This window comes from Marmota flaviventris, chromosome 15, assembly GCF_047511675.1.
Source record: "Marmota flaviventris isolate mMarFla1 chromosome 15, mMarFla1.hap1, whole genome shotgun sequence".
In the NCBI taxonomy this organism is placed as follows: Eukaryota; Metazoa; Chordata; class Mammalia; order Rodentia; family Sciuridae; genus Marmota; species Marmota flaviventris.
Window position 1 is genome coordinate 15,887,031 of NC_092512.1, and position 14,408 is coordinate 15,901,438.

Below are 14,408 nucleotides of genomic sequence, written 5' to 3' on the forward strand. Positions count from 1 at the left end.
GGAACCCACGTCCATGCTGCTCTGTGCAAAGCACAGAGCCTAGCAGCAGGCCATTTGTCCCCAAATTGCCATTTGCTACTTGCTTATTCCAGGAGTTAACAAACCATTTCTGAGAAGTGTCACATAATGAGTTATTTTAGGCTTTGAATAGGTCAAAGCCATGACCATAGGTCATCACAGATACTTATTCTGCTGTTGTAACACAAAAATCGGCATAGAAAATATATGAACGAATGATCTTGGCAGTAGACCAATAAAACTTTATTGACAAAGCATCTGTGGCCAGATTTGACCTGTATGCATCTGCCTGTTGGAACAACCAACCATCCATTAGTAAGTCCTTGTGTTTAGATGTGCAAATCGCTGTGAGCAATCCTCAAAATATAGCTGTGTTTCTTAGCCACCCCTGAAATGTGGGAAGGTGAACAAATACTGGCCAAGGAGAAGCATGATTTGGGTGCCTCAGGAGGTGGTTCTTAAAAAGCTGCTTCATTTGGAAAAGGCTCTTTCCCCACCTTCTTTAAGAAGTCCCAGGTGGAAGGAAGAGCAGGGAGACAGGAGCCCAGACCCTGGTGACACCAAGGGACTCCATACCAGCCCTGCAAGGCCAACCTGAAGACTTGACTGTGAGAGAAAAATAACCAGGTCTTGGGCCGCTGGGGGTGTCCGTGTCCTATGAGCAGCAGAACCTGGCCTTAACTGCACATGGGCAGGTGGAAACACTGAGCAAATATTTGACTAGCGAAAGGGCTGCCCGGGGCACACAGGATCACAGAGGAAATGAAGGCTGCCCTGCAGGCAGGAGGGTGGGTGGGTAGCCATGGAAACAAACAAACACCAGGGCTTCCCCCACTGGTGGTTAGGATGACTCACGTCTCCGCCAGCTCTCCTGGGGCCCTCTCCCTCCTCCCGCCAGGGGCCTTCCTTTTTTGGTGCCTGCCATCACCTTCAGGGGCATCCCTCCTCCCCAAGGTCATCCATCACGGAGAACTCCATTTCCTGCAGTGAGTGCCCCATTCCTTGACATTTTAAAGAGGTTTTACTTGCTGAACCCCAAGAGGGAGCAGACTGGAGAATCGCCCACATAACAAAAAGACCGGAGGACATGAAAGAGGTCCTCATGGTCACCGTCATGGATTTGGGTGTCTTTCATTGTCAGCATGCAGGTGGCCGAGGCTGAAGGGCGGCTCCGGCCACAGACAAACCTTGATTTGATTGATGACTGGGTCACCTGGCAGTGGCAGTGGTCAGCATCAGTTTCCCACACTGCAAAATAAATCAGTAACAACCTTCTCGTAGCCATGCTGTGGGATCAAGCGGAGCTGGGGAAGGGACCTGGCACAGACCGGGGGGAACTGTATTCTGGAAACTTCCTTTCACCTGCCGTCCTGCTGAGGGGGACTGGGGTAGGGTAGGATGATGGGTGGGGGCTGTGGAAGGGCAGAGTCCTCAAGCCCCCAGCCTTCCCCCCCCTTCCTGTCCTGCCTGTCCCCACACAAGGGTGCCTCCTTTTTCTTCCCCCACCCCACTGTAAACTCTTGCAGGACAATCCTTGGCATCAGCAACCCCCTGCCCCTGGCATGCTTCACACACCCAGCCTCACTGGAGTCCTGCGTGAACATCCAGTGCCACAAGGACATTCTCTATGTCACACTGCTGGTCACGTGCATTCATTTTCAGGTGAAGGTGGCCTTGACACTGTCTGCAGGGGAACAAGTGGTCACGGCACACCCCAATCCCACAGGCCCTTTCCATAAAGGTGGTAGCTTACAAATGCAAAATAGTCCACATCCCAGGAGGGGTCTGGGGCAGCCATCAGTGCCCCGCAGGGGAAATGAACGACCCAAAAAAAGCTGCCAGGATCCCGCGGCAGCCGAAGTGGGAACGGACCCCGCGGAGCCGCTGCTCACGAGGCTGTAAACTTAACACTGCTTCCCATAAATGGTGTCAAGGAACAGAAGTAGGCGAGCTCCAGAGAGAGGGCCAGAGAAGGGGACCTGCAGGTGACAGCTCTTCCAGAGCGTCCTTGGCAGGGCCGTGACAGTCAGTCTGTCATTTCGTGATACCTGCTGAGCCGCACTGTGTACCAGGCATCCACGAGGACACCTGGAACTCAGTGGAGACAGCCCTGGGCTCTGCTCGTCCACAGCTGACATTGCAGGGCTGGAGGGACAGCACCCTAGGAGTTCTGGAGTGGGATCACCTCTGTAGGAAACTGGCTCCAGCCCCCCAGGATGATCTAGACGAATGACTTCACCTGCCATACCCCAATGTCCCCACCTGCACAACGTGGGTACTAATAGCATCCACTGTGGGGGTCAGGAGGAGACCCATGTAAGAGGACACGCGTTCCTTCCAGGTGGCTGTTTCTGTCATTCGATGCTATGCAAGCCAGAGGGCTGAGGGGCCTAGCCTAGAGGACTGACCACAAAGGCTCCGGGTTGCAGAAACAGACACGAGGATGCCCGCAAGCCACACGTGCAGTGGGTGGAAGGGTCTCCCCTTGGACCCAGGCCCAGGGTTCTGATCTGACCTCTGGCCTCTGGCCTCATGATGGGACCTGTGGGAACACAGCTCCACAGGCTGAAACATAAAGCAGAGCCCTTGTCACATGAACACCAGTGTCTCCTGGCTGTAGCCCAGAGGAACTCGAGGTCACAGAGGCGGGGGTTGGGGGGCATCCAGGCCTGAAGGGCAGCTCCAGCTCCACAGCCCAGCTGCACCCCACTGGCTCTGTGATCTGAGCAGATGGCATGGCTTCTCCTAGCCTCGTCTCCTTCCCTGTGGAATGAGCTCATGGGAGACGCTCTCCAGGTTCACGTGAGGACTGAACGCTCACAGAACGGTGGCTTCCTCCTGTCCACGACTGTCCAACCTCACGCCCAGCTGACGGGCCTCACTCCACCTCAGCTCCTGCACGTGGACTCTATCTGCCGGCTGCTCAAGGCTGCCTGGAACATGAAGGGCCACTGTTGTCCTGGATCCTGGCCTGGGAGACAGAGCTGGGCCCCTTTCTCTTGCTGTGTCTCGGCTCTGCACCTGGCACCTGCCTGGACAGTCTTCTGAGGATTTGGCTGAAATAGAGGGCATGTCACCGTTATCGAGATGTGAACTTGACAAGCAGGCAAGCTGTTTTTTAAAGAAAACATGAATCACACATTTTATTTATAAAAGCAACCTAACAACACCATTAGGCAATTTTTAATAACAGCTTTATTGTTGTACATTTACTACTCTAAAATGAACCCTTGAGAGCTCACAATTCAGTGGTTTTTAGTCACTGAGTCGTACCATCATGACCCTCAGTTCCAGAATATTTTCATCACCCCCAGAAGAAGCCCCACACCCGTCAGCAGTCACTCCCAATGCTCCTCCCCACCCCACCCTCACCCCCAGCTTGGGGCAACTACTAATCTACTTTCTGCCCCTGGATCTGCCCATTCTGGACGTTTCGTGGAAATGTAATAATGGCATACGGGTCTTTTGTGTTTGGCTTCTCTCAGCATGATGCTTTCAAGGTCCATCCATGCTTCAGCGTGGAATAGCAATTGGCTTCTTTCATGGTTGTATAATATCCCATCAGGGGGACCTAACACGAGGTTTAGCCACCCGTGGTTGATGGACTTTGCTGACAATCATGAATAATGCTGCTATCAACGTTCACGTCCAGATTTCTGGGTGGACACGTTTCCTGTCGTTTGGGGCCCACACTTGGCATTGGAGGTGCCACACCAAACAGGAACTCTAGGCTTAACTCTTTGAGGAACTGCCAAGCTGTTTCCCACAAAGACTGCAAAATTCTTATTCCTACCAGTTATATATGAGCCTTCCAATTTATCTGCATCCTTGTCAAAATCTGTCATTGTCCATCCTTTTGATTATTGCCTTCCTAGGGGGTATTCGGTAAGTTTTCGAAGAGATTAAAAAAAAAAAAAACTCACAATTGTTTCTTCGCAGGGCTGAGAACTATGCCTGACACAGAGTATCAATATGCACTCGTTAGGAAATTAAGTGCTCTGTCATCCCAGATGATCATTTTCACTTTATTTAATTTCTGTCTAATCCGTCTTCATAACACAGATCCCATAGTCATTCCTATGTTTGCATATAATTTCTTGCTTTTTCACCTATCATTCATTTTTAAATATCCTTATGTGTCCACACATTTTGCATTTCTGCACAATTATTGCATTTGTTTGACCAATAGTTCCCGCAGAGGATGCAGTAAAATGTACTAAACCACCGCAGAGTTAGCTTCTTCCACTCTTTCAACTCTAAGATGAAATTTTGCAGATTGGGGGAGGGGAGCACTTCTTTGGCAACATTTTTCAGAATCCCAGATGAGTAGAGAAGGCAGACAGAAAGTAAAACCCAAACCAAACCACCTGTATTGGGTTCTCCAGAGAAACAAAACCAATAGGGTGTGTGTGTTTGTGAGTATATAAGGAGATTTATTACAAGAAATCGGCTCATGGGATTTGGAGGCTAGAAAATTAGTGAGCCCAAATCTGCAGGGTGGGCTAGTAGGCAGTGGGCCAGGAGAGTCTAGTGGGCCAGGAGAGTCTGATGTGGATGAAGTCCAAAGGCAGTCTTCGGGAGAATTCCCTCTTCTTCTGGGAGACTGGGTTTGGGGTAAGTCAAGCCTTCATTTGATTAGATAAGACCCACCCAACATAATGGAGGGCTATCTGCTTTACCCAGAGTTCACCAACTTAAATGGTATTCTCAGCCCCAAATATCCTCCAAGTTAACATGTAAAATTAACCATCCCAATGCCTGAATGGATTTCATTGTTTGCTTTTTTTTTTTTTTTTTTGGTACTGGGGATTTAACCCAGGGGCACTTAACCACTGAGCTACATCCCCAGCCCCACCTCTTTTTTAAAAAACATATTTTATTTAGAGACAGGGTCTCACTGAGTTGCTTGGGGCCTCACTAAGTTGCTGAGGCTATATTTGAACTTGTGATCCTCTTGCCTCAGCCTCCTGAGCTGCTGGGATTACAGGTGTGCACCACCACACCTGACTCTGTGATTGTTTCTTTATTGTCATCAATAAATCACCTGAGAGTCTGACCTGCTTATAAACCACACCATTTAAGCTTCTTTGCTGATGCAAAGGCAAACTTGAATAAAATGAACAGAGTACAAGGGACCATGAAATGAAGACTACTAATTTCTATTAGGATGACCAGACTTTGAGTCAGCTTTTTTGACACTGGGACCAAAAGATCTGACAAGAACAATTTTAAGGAGGAAAAATTTATTTGGGGCTCACGATTTCAGAGGTCTCAGTCTGTAGAAGTTTGGCTCTGTTGCTCTGGACCCAAGGTGAGGCAGAGTATGGCACCAGATGAATGTGATAGGGGAAAGCAGCTAGGGACATGGCACCAGGAAGCCGAGAGAGAGAGGTCCCTCACCAAGAAGAAAACATAAACCCAAAGGCATACCTCAAAGACTCACCTCCTCCAGCCACACCCTACCTGCCTTCAGTCACCACCCGGTTAATCTCCAGGGGATCAGTGCACTGATTAGGTTAAGGCTCTCATGACCCAACCATTTCTCCTCTGACCCTTTGTGCAGCGTCTCACAAATTTGCTCTTGGCGACACCTAACATCCAAACCATAACAACCACATTCCAAGCAAACAGAATCTTATGAGCATTTGTGTGGCCCTCACCATATGTCACTACCTTTTCCTAGGACTCCTGCCTCAAAATCTCACACCCCCTGATGGCAAGGACTGTGCCCAGAACCCCGGCACAGCTCACGGGCTCACCAGTTACGTGCTCAGCAAGTTTAGGTCCCTACGTTATTTCTAGATGTCTGTAGTGTCCCACCGGTGCCTGCACAGCCCAGAGCCTCGGTGCAGTCTGGCTTGCACCTGGCTGCAGCAGCCCCAGCCTGAGCTGTTCTCCTCCTGGCAAAGTGGGATTTATCGAAGCTGTTTTAGCACACTGTGCAGGAATTCTGGGCTGCTTCACTGCATCAGCAGGAGAGAACAAACCCTCTAGAAACTTCTTTCTCTGGAAAGATCACTTGGGTAGCACCTAGATCTGGGAGGTGGGGAAGGAAGAGGACGGTCAGGACAGGCAGCCTGTACCAATCTCCCTTCCTAAGGTCCGACTCACTTTTCCCACCCTTCCTGAGTTCTCATATCTCCTGAGGAGAGAGTTGCTGGGGGACAGGGAGGAGGCCAGCAGAGATAAGAGAAGGAAAGTTCTAGATAAATAAGCCTTGCCTCTAGTTCCCTTGCACTGTCACTCCTGGACAGCCTTTTCCTGACCTCTCCAGCCAGGCCTCCCAGCTCAGCTCAACCAAGTCCCTCACTGCTCTTCTTTTGTAGAGGGTCTGCCTTCTGCTTCTCGGGATCCCACCACACAGCCTCCTGGCTCTGTGTCTGCACTGCAGATGTCACACTCTCCTGCAGCAGCGTGCAGTGTGCTCTTTATAACACCCGGACCACTTTTACCCTTTGAATTTTTCGAATATAAAATTGACATATACTTATGAAAACAATTCAAGTCACACAGAAATGCTTCCCACAGAAGGTCAACCTCCCTCTGCTTGCTCTCTTGCGATAGCGGCCGCTGATGATTGCTTCTGTGAATTCTTCCAGTTTCTATACACACGACAATGAAGTAGTGTCACTAGCTGGCTGAGCAGGTCACGTTTCACCTGCATGATCTAATTTAATCCTCACAACAATCCTTCCCGACATAGGGCTATTAGGCTCCTTTTTTTTTTTTTGCTACTGGGGATTGAACTCAGGGACACTCGACCACAGAGCCACATCCCCTGCCCTATTTTGTATTTTATTTAGGGACAGGGTCACTGAGTTGCTTAGTGCCTCATTTTTGCTGCGGCTGGCTTTAAACTTGAGATTCTCCTGCCTCAGCCTCCTGAGCTGCTGGGATTACAGGTGTGCGTCACTGTGCCTGGTTATTAGGCTCCTTTTGACAGAAGAGGAAACTCAGGCTCACCGAGCAGTGGGGAAAATGAAACAATACAAAACAAAAACTTGCCCAAGGTCCAATTCAGAAAGTAGTTGAGTGTGGTTCAAATCCCAAAGTTAGGACTAGAACTTGCTTTCTTGGATACTCTGCTATTTATTATTTCTCAACTTTGGAGGAATAATATACATCTGATTTGTAGCTTATTTCTATACTCTGTATTATTTCAAACTAGTGCTTATGAATGCAATTCTTTTTTCTCTTTCTTTTCTTTTTCTTTTTGGTGATACTGGAGATTGAAGCAGGGCCTCTCACATGCTAGGCAAGTGCTCTACCACTGAGCTACACTCCCAGCCTGCTATTATTATTGTTATTTTTCTAAATTTTGAGACAGGGTCTCTCCACGTTGCCAAGGCTGGCCTTGAACTTGGTATCCTCCTGACTCAGCCTCCTGAGTTGCTGCAAGGTATTAACCCATAGCACTGCCCAGTAACAAAATTTCAGAGATTTCACATAATTGGCACTATGCGTTTGAAATGAGTGTGTATTTTGCACAACACAAAGTATCTACGAATATTTGGGGGAATAGTATGTATATAAATGAGCCATTTCTCTGATTTATAATGAAAATAAATAAAGACCAACCAAATGAGAAAAGCAAAGGCTATTTCTTCCTTTGTCATAGTGAGGGAATCGGCCACCAATCTCGTGTTCTGGTGGAGCCTTGAAGGCACCCAGGGGGATGGGGAAGCTTAGGAAGTGCCCCCGTGGAGGCAGTTGGCACGGGGCAGCTATCACTAGAGGCTGGGCATCCTATGTGATCAGTGAAGGTGGTATATCTGGCTTCCTCTGGTTGGTCCTAACTTGTGAGTGGTGACAAAAATTAGGGAAGCTGCAGTTATTAATCATATCCTGGCCACTTGGGGCCAGTTGTTGCAGAAGTTATTGTCTGGAGTCCTAGATTGTGACTAGAGATGGCCAACTGGCTCCTTTCAGCCCTGAAATAATGCAGCCTGGCCTCCTGGTGGGGGCTTCCTAGGCAAGTGGATACAGATGGTGGATAAAAATCTATTTTTCTATAAGGTCTGGCCATCACCATTTGTCTGTTCAGTCTCTTACTACACAAGTCATCGTAGTTCATTTTTCTTTTTTATTTTTTCTAGTTGTAGTTGGACACCTTGCCTTTATTTTATTTATTTATTGTTATGTGATGCTGAGGGTCGAACCCAGGGCCTTGCACATGCTAGGCAAGCGCTCTACTGAGCCACAACCCCAGCCCCTTAGTCCACTTTTCTTTGCTACAATTGAACTCCACCCATGAAGTAGTTTTAAAGGATGCAGCTTTGTTCAGTTCATGGTTCTGGAGACCCAAATGCCCAACAAATACATGAAAAAAAAAGTTCAACATCATTAGCAATTCGGGAAATGCAAATCAAAACTACACTAAGATTTCATCTCACACAGGACAATGGCAGTCATCAAGAATGCAAACAATAGTAAATGCTGGAGAAGATGCGGAGAAAAAGGAACACTTTTACACTGTTGGTGGGATTGTAAATTACTACTACCACTACTATGGAAATCAGTATGAATCTTCCTGAAAAGACTAGGCATTGAACCACCATATGACCCAGCTATACCACTCCTTAGTATTTATCCTGAAGAATTAAAGGCATCTTACTACAATAATACATGCACACCCATGTTTACAGCAGCACAATTCACAATAGCCAAACTATAGAACCAGCCTAGGTGTCTGTCCACAGATGCATGGATAAAGAAAATATATATACACAATGGAATTTTATTCAGCCATAAAGAAAATTGGATTATGGCATTTGCAGGAACACGGATAAAACTAGAGATCATCATGTTAAGCAAAATAAGTCAAACTCAGTTGGTAAGGTTGTATGTTTTCTCTCATATGTGGAGACTAGAGAGGAAAAAAGAAAAGAAAGGAGGGTGTAGATCTCATGAAAGTCAAAGGGAGATGAGTAGAGGAAAGGGGTCAGGAGATGAGAGGAGTGGAGGGAGGGAAGAAGGGCCGGAGAGTGATCTCCAGCAAATTATATTGTTATTATTCTGTGTGCATGTATGAATATGCAACAACAAATCCCATCGATATGTACAACTATAATGCACCAATAAAAATAAGTAAATAAGTAAATAAAACATGTCAGAATATCTGCTCAATAAAAATTTCACATACAATATTTTATACTCACCTAAAATTTTTTCAACATGAGTTTTGGTAGGAATGTCCAAACCATAGCCCAAGGCTTACTGGTTCATAAGGATGTAAGGACCTCTTACAGTGGATTCCATGGAGGACCCTCTCTTCACAGTCCACAGAAGGGAAACCATTGCTTTAAAAAAAAAAATCAGAATGTAATGCTGGCTGGACCCCAGGTCTTGGCTGCTCTTGAGGGGGAGCAATCTTGCTCAGAATCCTGTGCCGTCAGGGCCAGGTATTTTGCCAGGTGGAAAACGGAGTCCTTCATTGGTGTGTGCTCCTCTCCTGGATGAATGGAGTCCCACCTGGTAATTTTAGTTACGATGCACTGGGAAGATGCTGAGAGGTGTTCTTAGCAGAAATTTGAAAGGCCAGGGACGTAGCTCAGTGATACAGCATTAGCGTGAAGGAGTCCCCAGGTTCCATCCCCTCACCAAAAAAGGAAGGGGGAGGATTTGAAATCAAAAGTCCTAGGGTCTGGCTCCATGCCTTTGGGAAGCGAAGTTCCAAACAGGGTGTCCTTCTAGAACATGAGTCCAGGGGTGACCCTTTCCAGCCAAACCCCTGAGATTTCTTCAGGATCTGTGAAAACATTTCAGAAATTGGGCTATTATGCAAATAAGAATATTACCAGGATTATAGAAATGTTATTGCCTGGAATTCAGCATTTTAAGGAATCCATTAAAGGGATGGTCCTTTTAACAACCCGGCCCCACCCCCAGCCCATGGCATTGTTCTCAAACAGGAGGGAAGCCTCCTTGATCAGGTCTTTAAAACAGCACACAATTTTCAAGTGTGATTCAATGAATCATTTCTGTCGAAATCACAATGTCCCTTTGGATTGTCAGCTTGTTGAAAGCCTTTGCATCTGGAGGGGCTGCCCTGAGCCCCTGCTCCTCCTGCAAGCAGATCAAACGTCCTCTGGGGAAAAGCACTGGTTAATGGCAAAATGAATTAGTGGCAAGTTGGGAGACAGAGCCGAATGGTTACCCAACACACGGTTACGTTCTGCGCACTGAGGTGGTCCAGTAATGCACCTAAATGGGCCTTTCGCAAATTGAATCAAAACGGGGGAGATTGCTATTTAAAAGACCCTGGGGGGAATTACTTGATAAAAGATCTTTCCATTTTCATGAATGAGTCCCCTGATACAACTGCTTTTTCTAAATTTGAATTTTTATAATCCAGTGTTCAAATTATTATCAGAATAGTTCTTATAATGATAGTAGTTAAAAAGATCCATCTGTTACATAAAATGGCATTCAATATACATTTAACCTGCACACATCCTCTTGGATGCTTTGAACTACCTCTAGATTACTTAGGATCCCAAGTAAAAGTGCATGCTATATAAACAGTTATTATAGTGTGTTGATTAGGAAACAGTGACAAGAAAAAGTCTGTACATGCTCAGGACAGACGCAATTGCTTTTCAAGTATTGTCAATCCATGGTTGAAATCTCCAAATGCGGAACCTGAGGATATTGGGGTTCTGTACCCCAGTTGTATGGCTCCTGACATGGTCCCTCTGAGAGTTGATGTCTAAAGAGAGTTGGTGCCGTTAAGTATAGGTTCCATATCAAATTCAACAGGGGAGGATTTCAACTCAGGATCAAGAAAATATTTCAAATAAGTAGTTTCGACCAAAAGGAGATTGGTTTTTTGCCGTTTTGAGTGTTGATCTCCCTTTCAGAAAAGTTTAGATTATGGAGAACACTTATGTTCATTTTAAAATTGGGCTTGAATTTGTTCTAGAAAACGCAAGTGTGTGTAGAGCAGGTGTGAGATGGGAGGCCTCTCCTCCTTCAACAGGGTTAGGTTAACATAGCATTCAGGTAAAATAAATGAAAACAAGTTGGTGGGGTGGGGGAGAGCCTCAGTGGGAAGCACAATTGGGAAGACCAATGGGGACCAAGGGATCAGGCTGCCTGCTTTGTCTAGTGCAGGTGGATCCAGATCTGGCCATTTGTCTGTGTTTGCATATTTACACATCAAGGTCAGCCAGAGCTGTATTGAGCACCATCTCACAGGGGACCTTCTTCCTTCACTGTGGGTGACCCTTGGAGTCACTGCCCAGAGCAGGGCACGCTAACCTTGGTTTCCAGCTGTCTCTGAAACACCAAGACAGACACCCAGACAGACTTACACATCTAAATACTGGAAGCAAAGAATGCAGAGAAGCTACAGCCACGGCCTCGAGTTCAGTCATAGTCACAAGGGAGACGCATCTGAACTCACCTGGAAGGGGACAACCCTGTCATTTTACATAAGAGGAAAAGGAGGCCCTAGACACTCTGACTCACCTGCCCAGGGGGCAGCTCCAATCTCCTCTGGCTCCTGATGTGCATCAGCCAGGACATGATTAGGAAGGGTCATTCCTGCCTTGAGGACAGGGAGCCAGCTGGGTGATGATTGCCACCACCTTTGAAGGGCTGGATAGGATCGCAGGTGGGGTCATTACCCCTGCAGATGGAAGGGTTCCCTGCATACCACCTGCTTGTACTTGTTCGTGGCCGCTGACCACTTGTGACTGCAAAGATCGCCAGTGAGCTCAAGCTCTCAAGTGCCCATTTGCTCCTGAGCTCCAGAAAAAAGGAAGGCTGGGACAGGTTCTTAATATTCAAAGCAAACAAACCCATTATTAAAAGTAAACAAGAACTGCTTCGAAACAATTATCTCTTGGCTCAGAGGTCTAAATTCACCCCTACTGCCCTGAGCAACCCCCCACTTATTGTCAGGGGGAACGCCCCCTTTCCTGAGTGCCTACTGCAGACTGGGCTCCATAACTGTGTTCTCCCTAAACACCCAGAGTTAGAAATGAGCAGGATAAGCCGGGCACAGTGGCACATGCCTGTAATCCCAGTGGCTCCAGAGGCTGAGGCAAGAGGATTGCATGTTCAAAGCCAGCCTCAGCAAAAGCAAGGCACTAAGCAACAGTAAGACCCTGTCTCTAAATCAAATACAAAATAGGGCTGGCGATGCAGGTCAGTGGTTGACTGCCCCTGAGTTCGATCCCTGGTACCCGCCCCCGCCCCAAAAGAGAAATGAGCAGTATATTTTTAATTTTTCCAGTGATGTTGTGGGTAGGCCACATCATTTGTTCAAATTTGAAACATGGAAACACCAGAATTTGAACTCAAGCCCGTAAAACTCCTAAGCTTACCTTAGCACACTGCTCCCACCAAAGATAGGTCCCCCATGCCTCTGTTTCTATTTTTTATTTCAAAGAAAAACGTAAGACCCAGAGAAGGAGGCCTGCTGTCTACCCAGGTAAAGCCTATTCAAATTGCAGTCCCTCTGGTAGGGCTGCTGGGGGCAAAATCGTGGAACCTCTGATGACTTAAATGTGTGAAGTGGACAGAGAAAAGACTGTATAAATGCCAAGCTGCTGGGGCTCAGTTTGGCCCTAATTCCTAATTCTAGTACTATAATGGACTCTGCTGTCCGAAAAAAGCCAGAACGCAGTGCAAAGTTTGCAGCACAAGATCCAGAATCATGGCCTTCCCAATGAATTTAGAATTAAGCTGACCCTCAGTGATTGACTTATGCCGATAAACTTATAAGAGACTTATATATAGTCAGAATTTTAATCAAATACAACAGAATCCTGTTTATCTGGGAGTCTTACGTTAGAGGCATCTAAATAATGGCATATTCTAAAAAGAAATTTTAAAATCTATTAAATCGTGCCATTGGAAAAAAATCAATAAATAATTTACTATGGGTACAAAGGTTGGCAATGGAGAGATTCACTATACCACCAATGACTAGCTGGAGACAACAGATCAGACAAATCTTTTGATGTTGGTGGATGGTGTCAACTCTTACGAATAGATTGACCATGACTCCGTTATAGTTATTTCATGTTCTAAAAAACCTGTGCAGAATTTAAAAAACATTCACTGGAAAATAGTCTGGCAGTTCCTTAAAAGGTTACCCAGAGATTTTCCATGTGACCCAGCAATTCCACTATAGATACATACATCCAAAATGATTGAAAACATACCTCCACTCAAAAATTCATAGGTGAATGATCACAGCACCTGTTTTCAAAAAAGTGGGAGCCAAAAAGTAGAACCAATTCAAATAGCCATCAACTGGTGATTGGATGAACAAAATGTGGCATATCCATTCAGTGGACTATTATTCAGCCATAAAAAGTAATGAAGTGCTGGCCCTTGCTAGAAATAGATGGACTTTGAGAACATTACGGGAAGTGGAAGAAGTAAGACATGGATCACAGTGTAAAAACCCACTGATATGAAATGTCCAGCAGAGGCAAACCTACAAAGACAGAAAGTACATCAGGGGCTGCCTAGGTCTAGGGGACAGGGACATACAGGGAGGTGGGGATGACTGCTACTAAGAAGGGGGTTGGCAGGAGTGGGAATGAAAATGTTCTAAAGATGATTGTGGTGATGGTCATACAACTCTGTGAACATAGTGAATATCACTGAATTGTATATTTCAAAAAGTGCATTTTATAGCATATGAATTATATCTCAATATAACTTAAAAAAATAAAAGGAGGGGCTGTGGTTGTGGCTCAGCAGAAGAGAGCTGGCCTAGCATGTGTGAGATCCTGGGTTCCATCTTCAGCACCACATAAAAGTGAACTAATAAAATAAAGGTATTGTGTCCAACTACAACTAAAAAAATAAATAAATAAAAGGAAAGGAAAACCACTTACCAATGAGCAGGAAATACTCAGACTGAAGGTCTTCCATGCTCCCCTGTGCCCCCCCACCCCCACACCCGTGCTCTCCACCCTTCTGCTTTGCTTTCTTTCTCCTGAGACTGTTCCAAGTGGACTGGGCTAACGGTGCCCTTGCCTGGATGATCTAACTATTTACTGTCCAAACTGGGACACATTTGAGGAAGAATTGGGGGGTAAATCAAATCCTCCTGGGCACACCTCCAGAGGGGCAGGCTGGCTGCATGGCCCCGTGCAGGGCTGGGAGAGCTACAGTGCCTGCCACGTGGCCCTCTTCCTGCAGCTGCCTCTGGGGTCCAGCCTCCCCGCCTCCTTGCTTTCCAGGCCCAGAGGTGGTGACGGCCCCTCACCCACCACCACGCCTGCAGTCTCCTGGTTTCCCTGAACCCAGCCCATGTCTCTGCAAACGGTCCCTTTCTTAAACTTCCTCCATCACCCAGTTTGACTGGGCCATCTGTTTCCTGCTAGTCCCCTACTGACACAAAACTTCAAATAAACAGCCCCCAAGAT

At 46.6% G+C, this 14,408-nt stretch overlaps 1 long non-coding RNA gene across 2 annotated transcripts; it reads right to left on the minus strand.

The window, feature by feature from the left end:
• Window positions 1–237: 237 nt before the first annotated feature.
• On the minus strand, window positions 238–14,408 carry LOC114106014 (uncharacterized). 2 transcript variants are annotated; one of them, XR_003585131.3, is made up of 3 exons: window positions 13,875–14,408; window positions 9,177–9,766; window positions 238–3,074 (listed from the first exon to the last, which is right to left on the minus strand). It is a non-coding gene; the product is annotated as an uncharacterized lncRNA (long non-coding RNA). The 2 variants fall into 2 exon arrangements; XR_003585129.3 differs by lacking the exon at window positions 13,875–14,408 and adding an exon at window positions 11,488–11,715.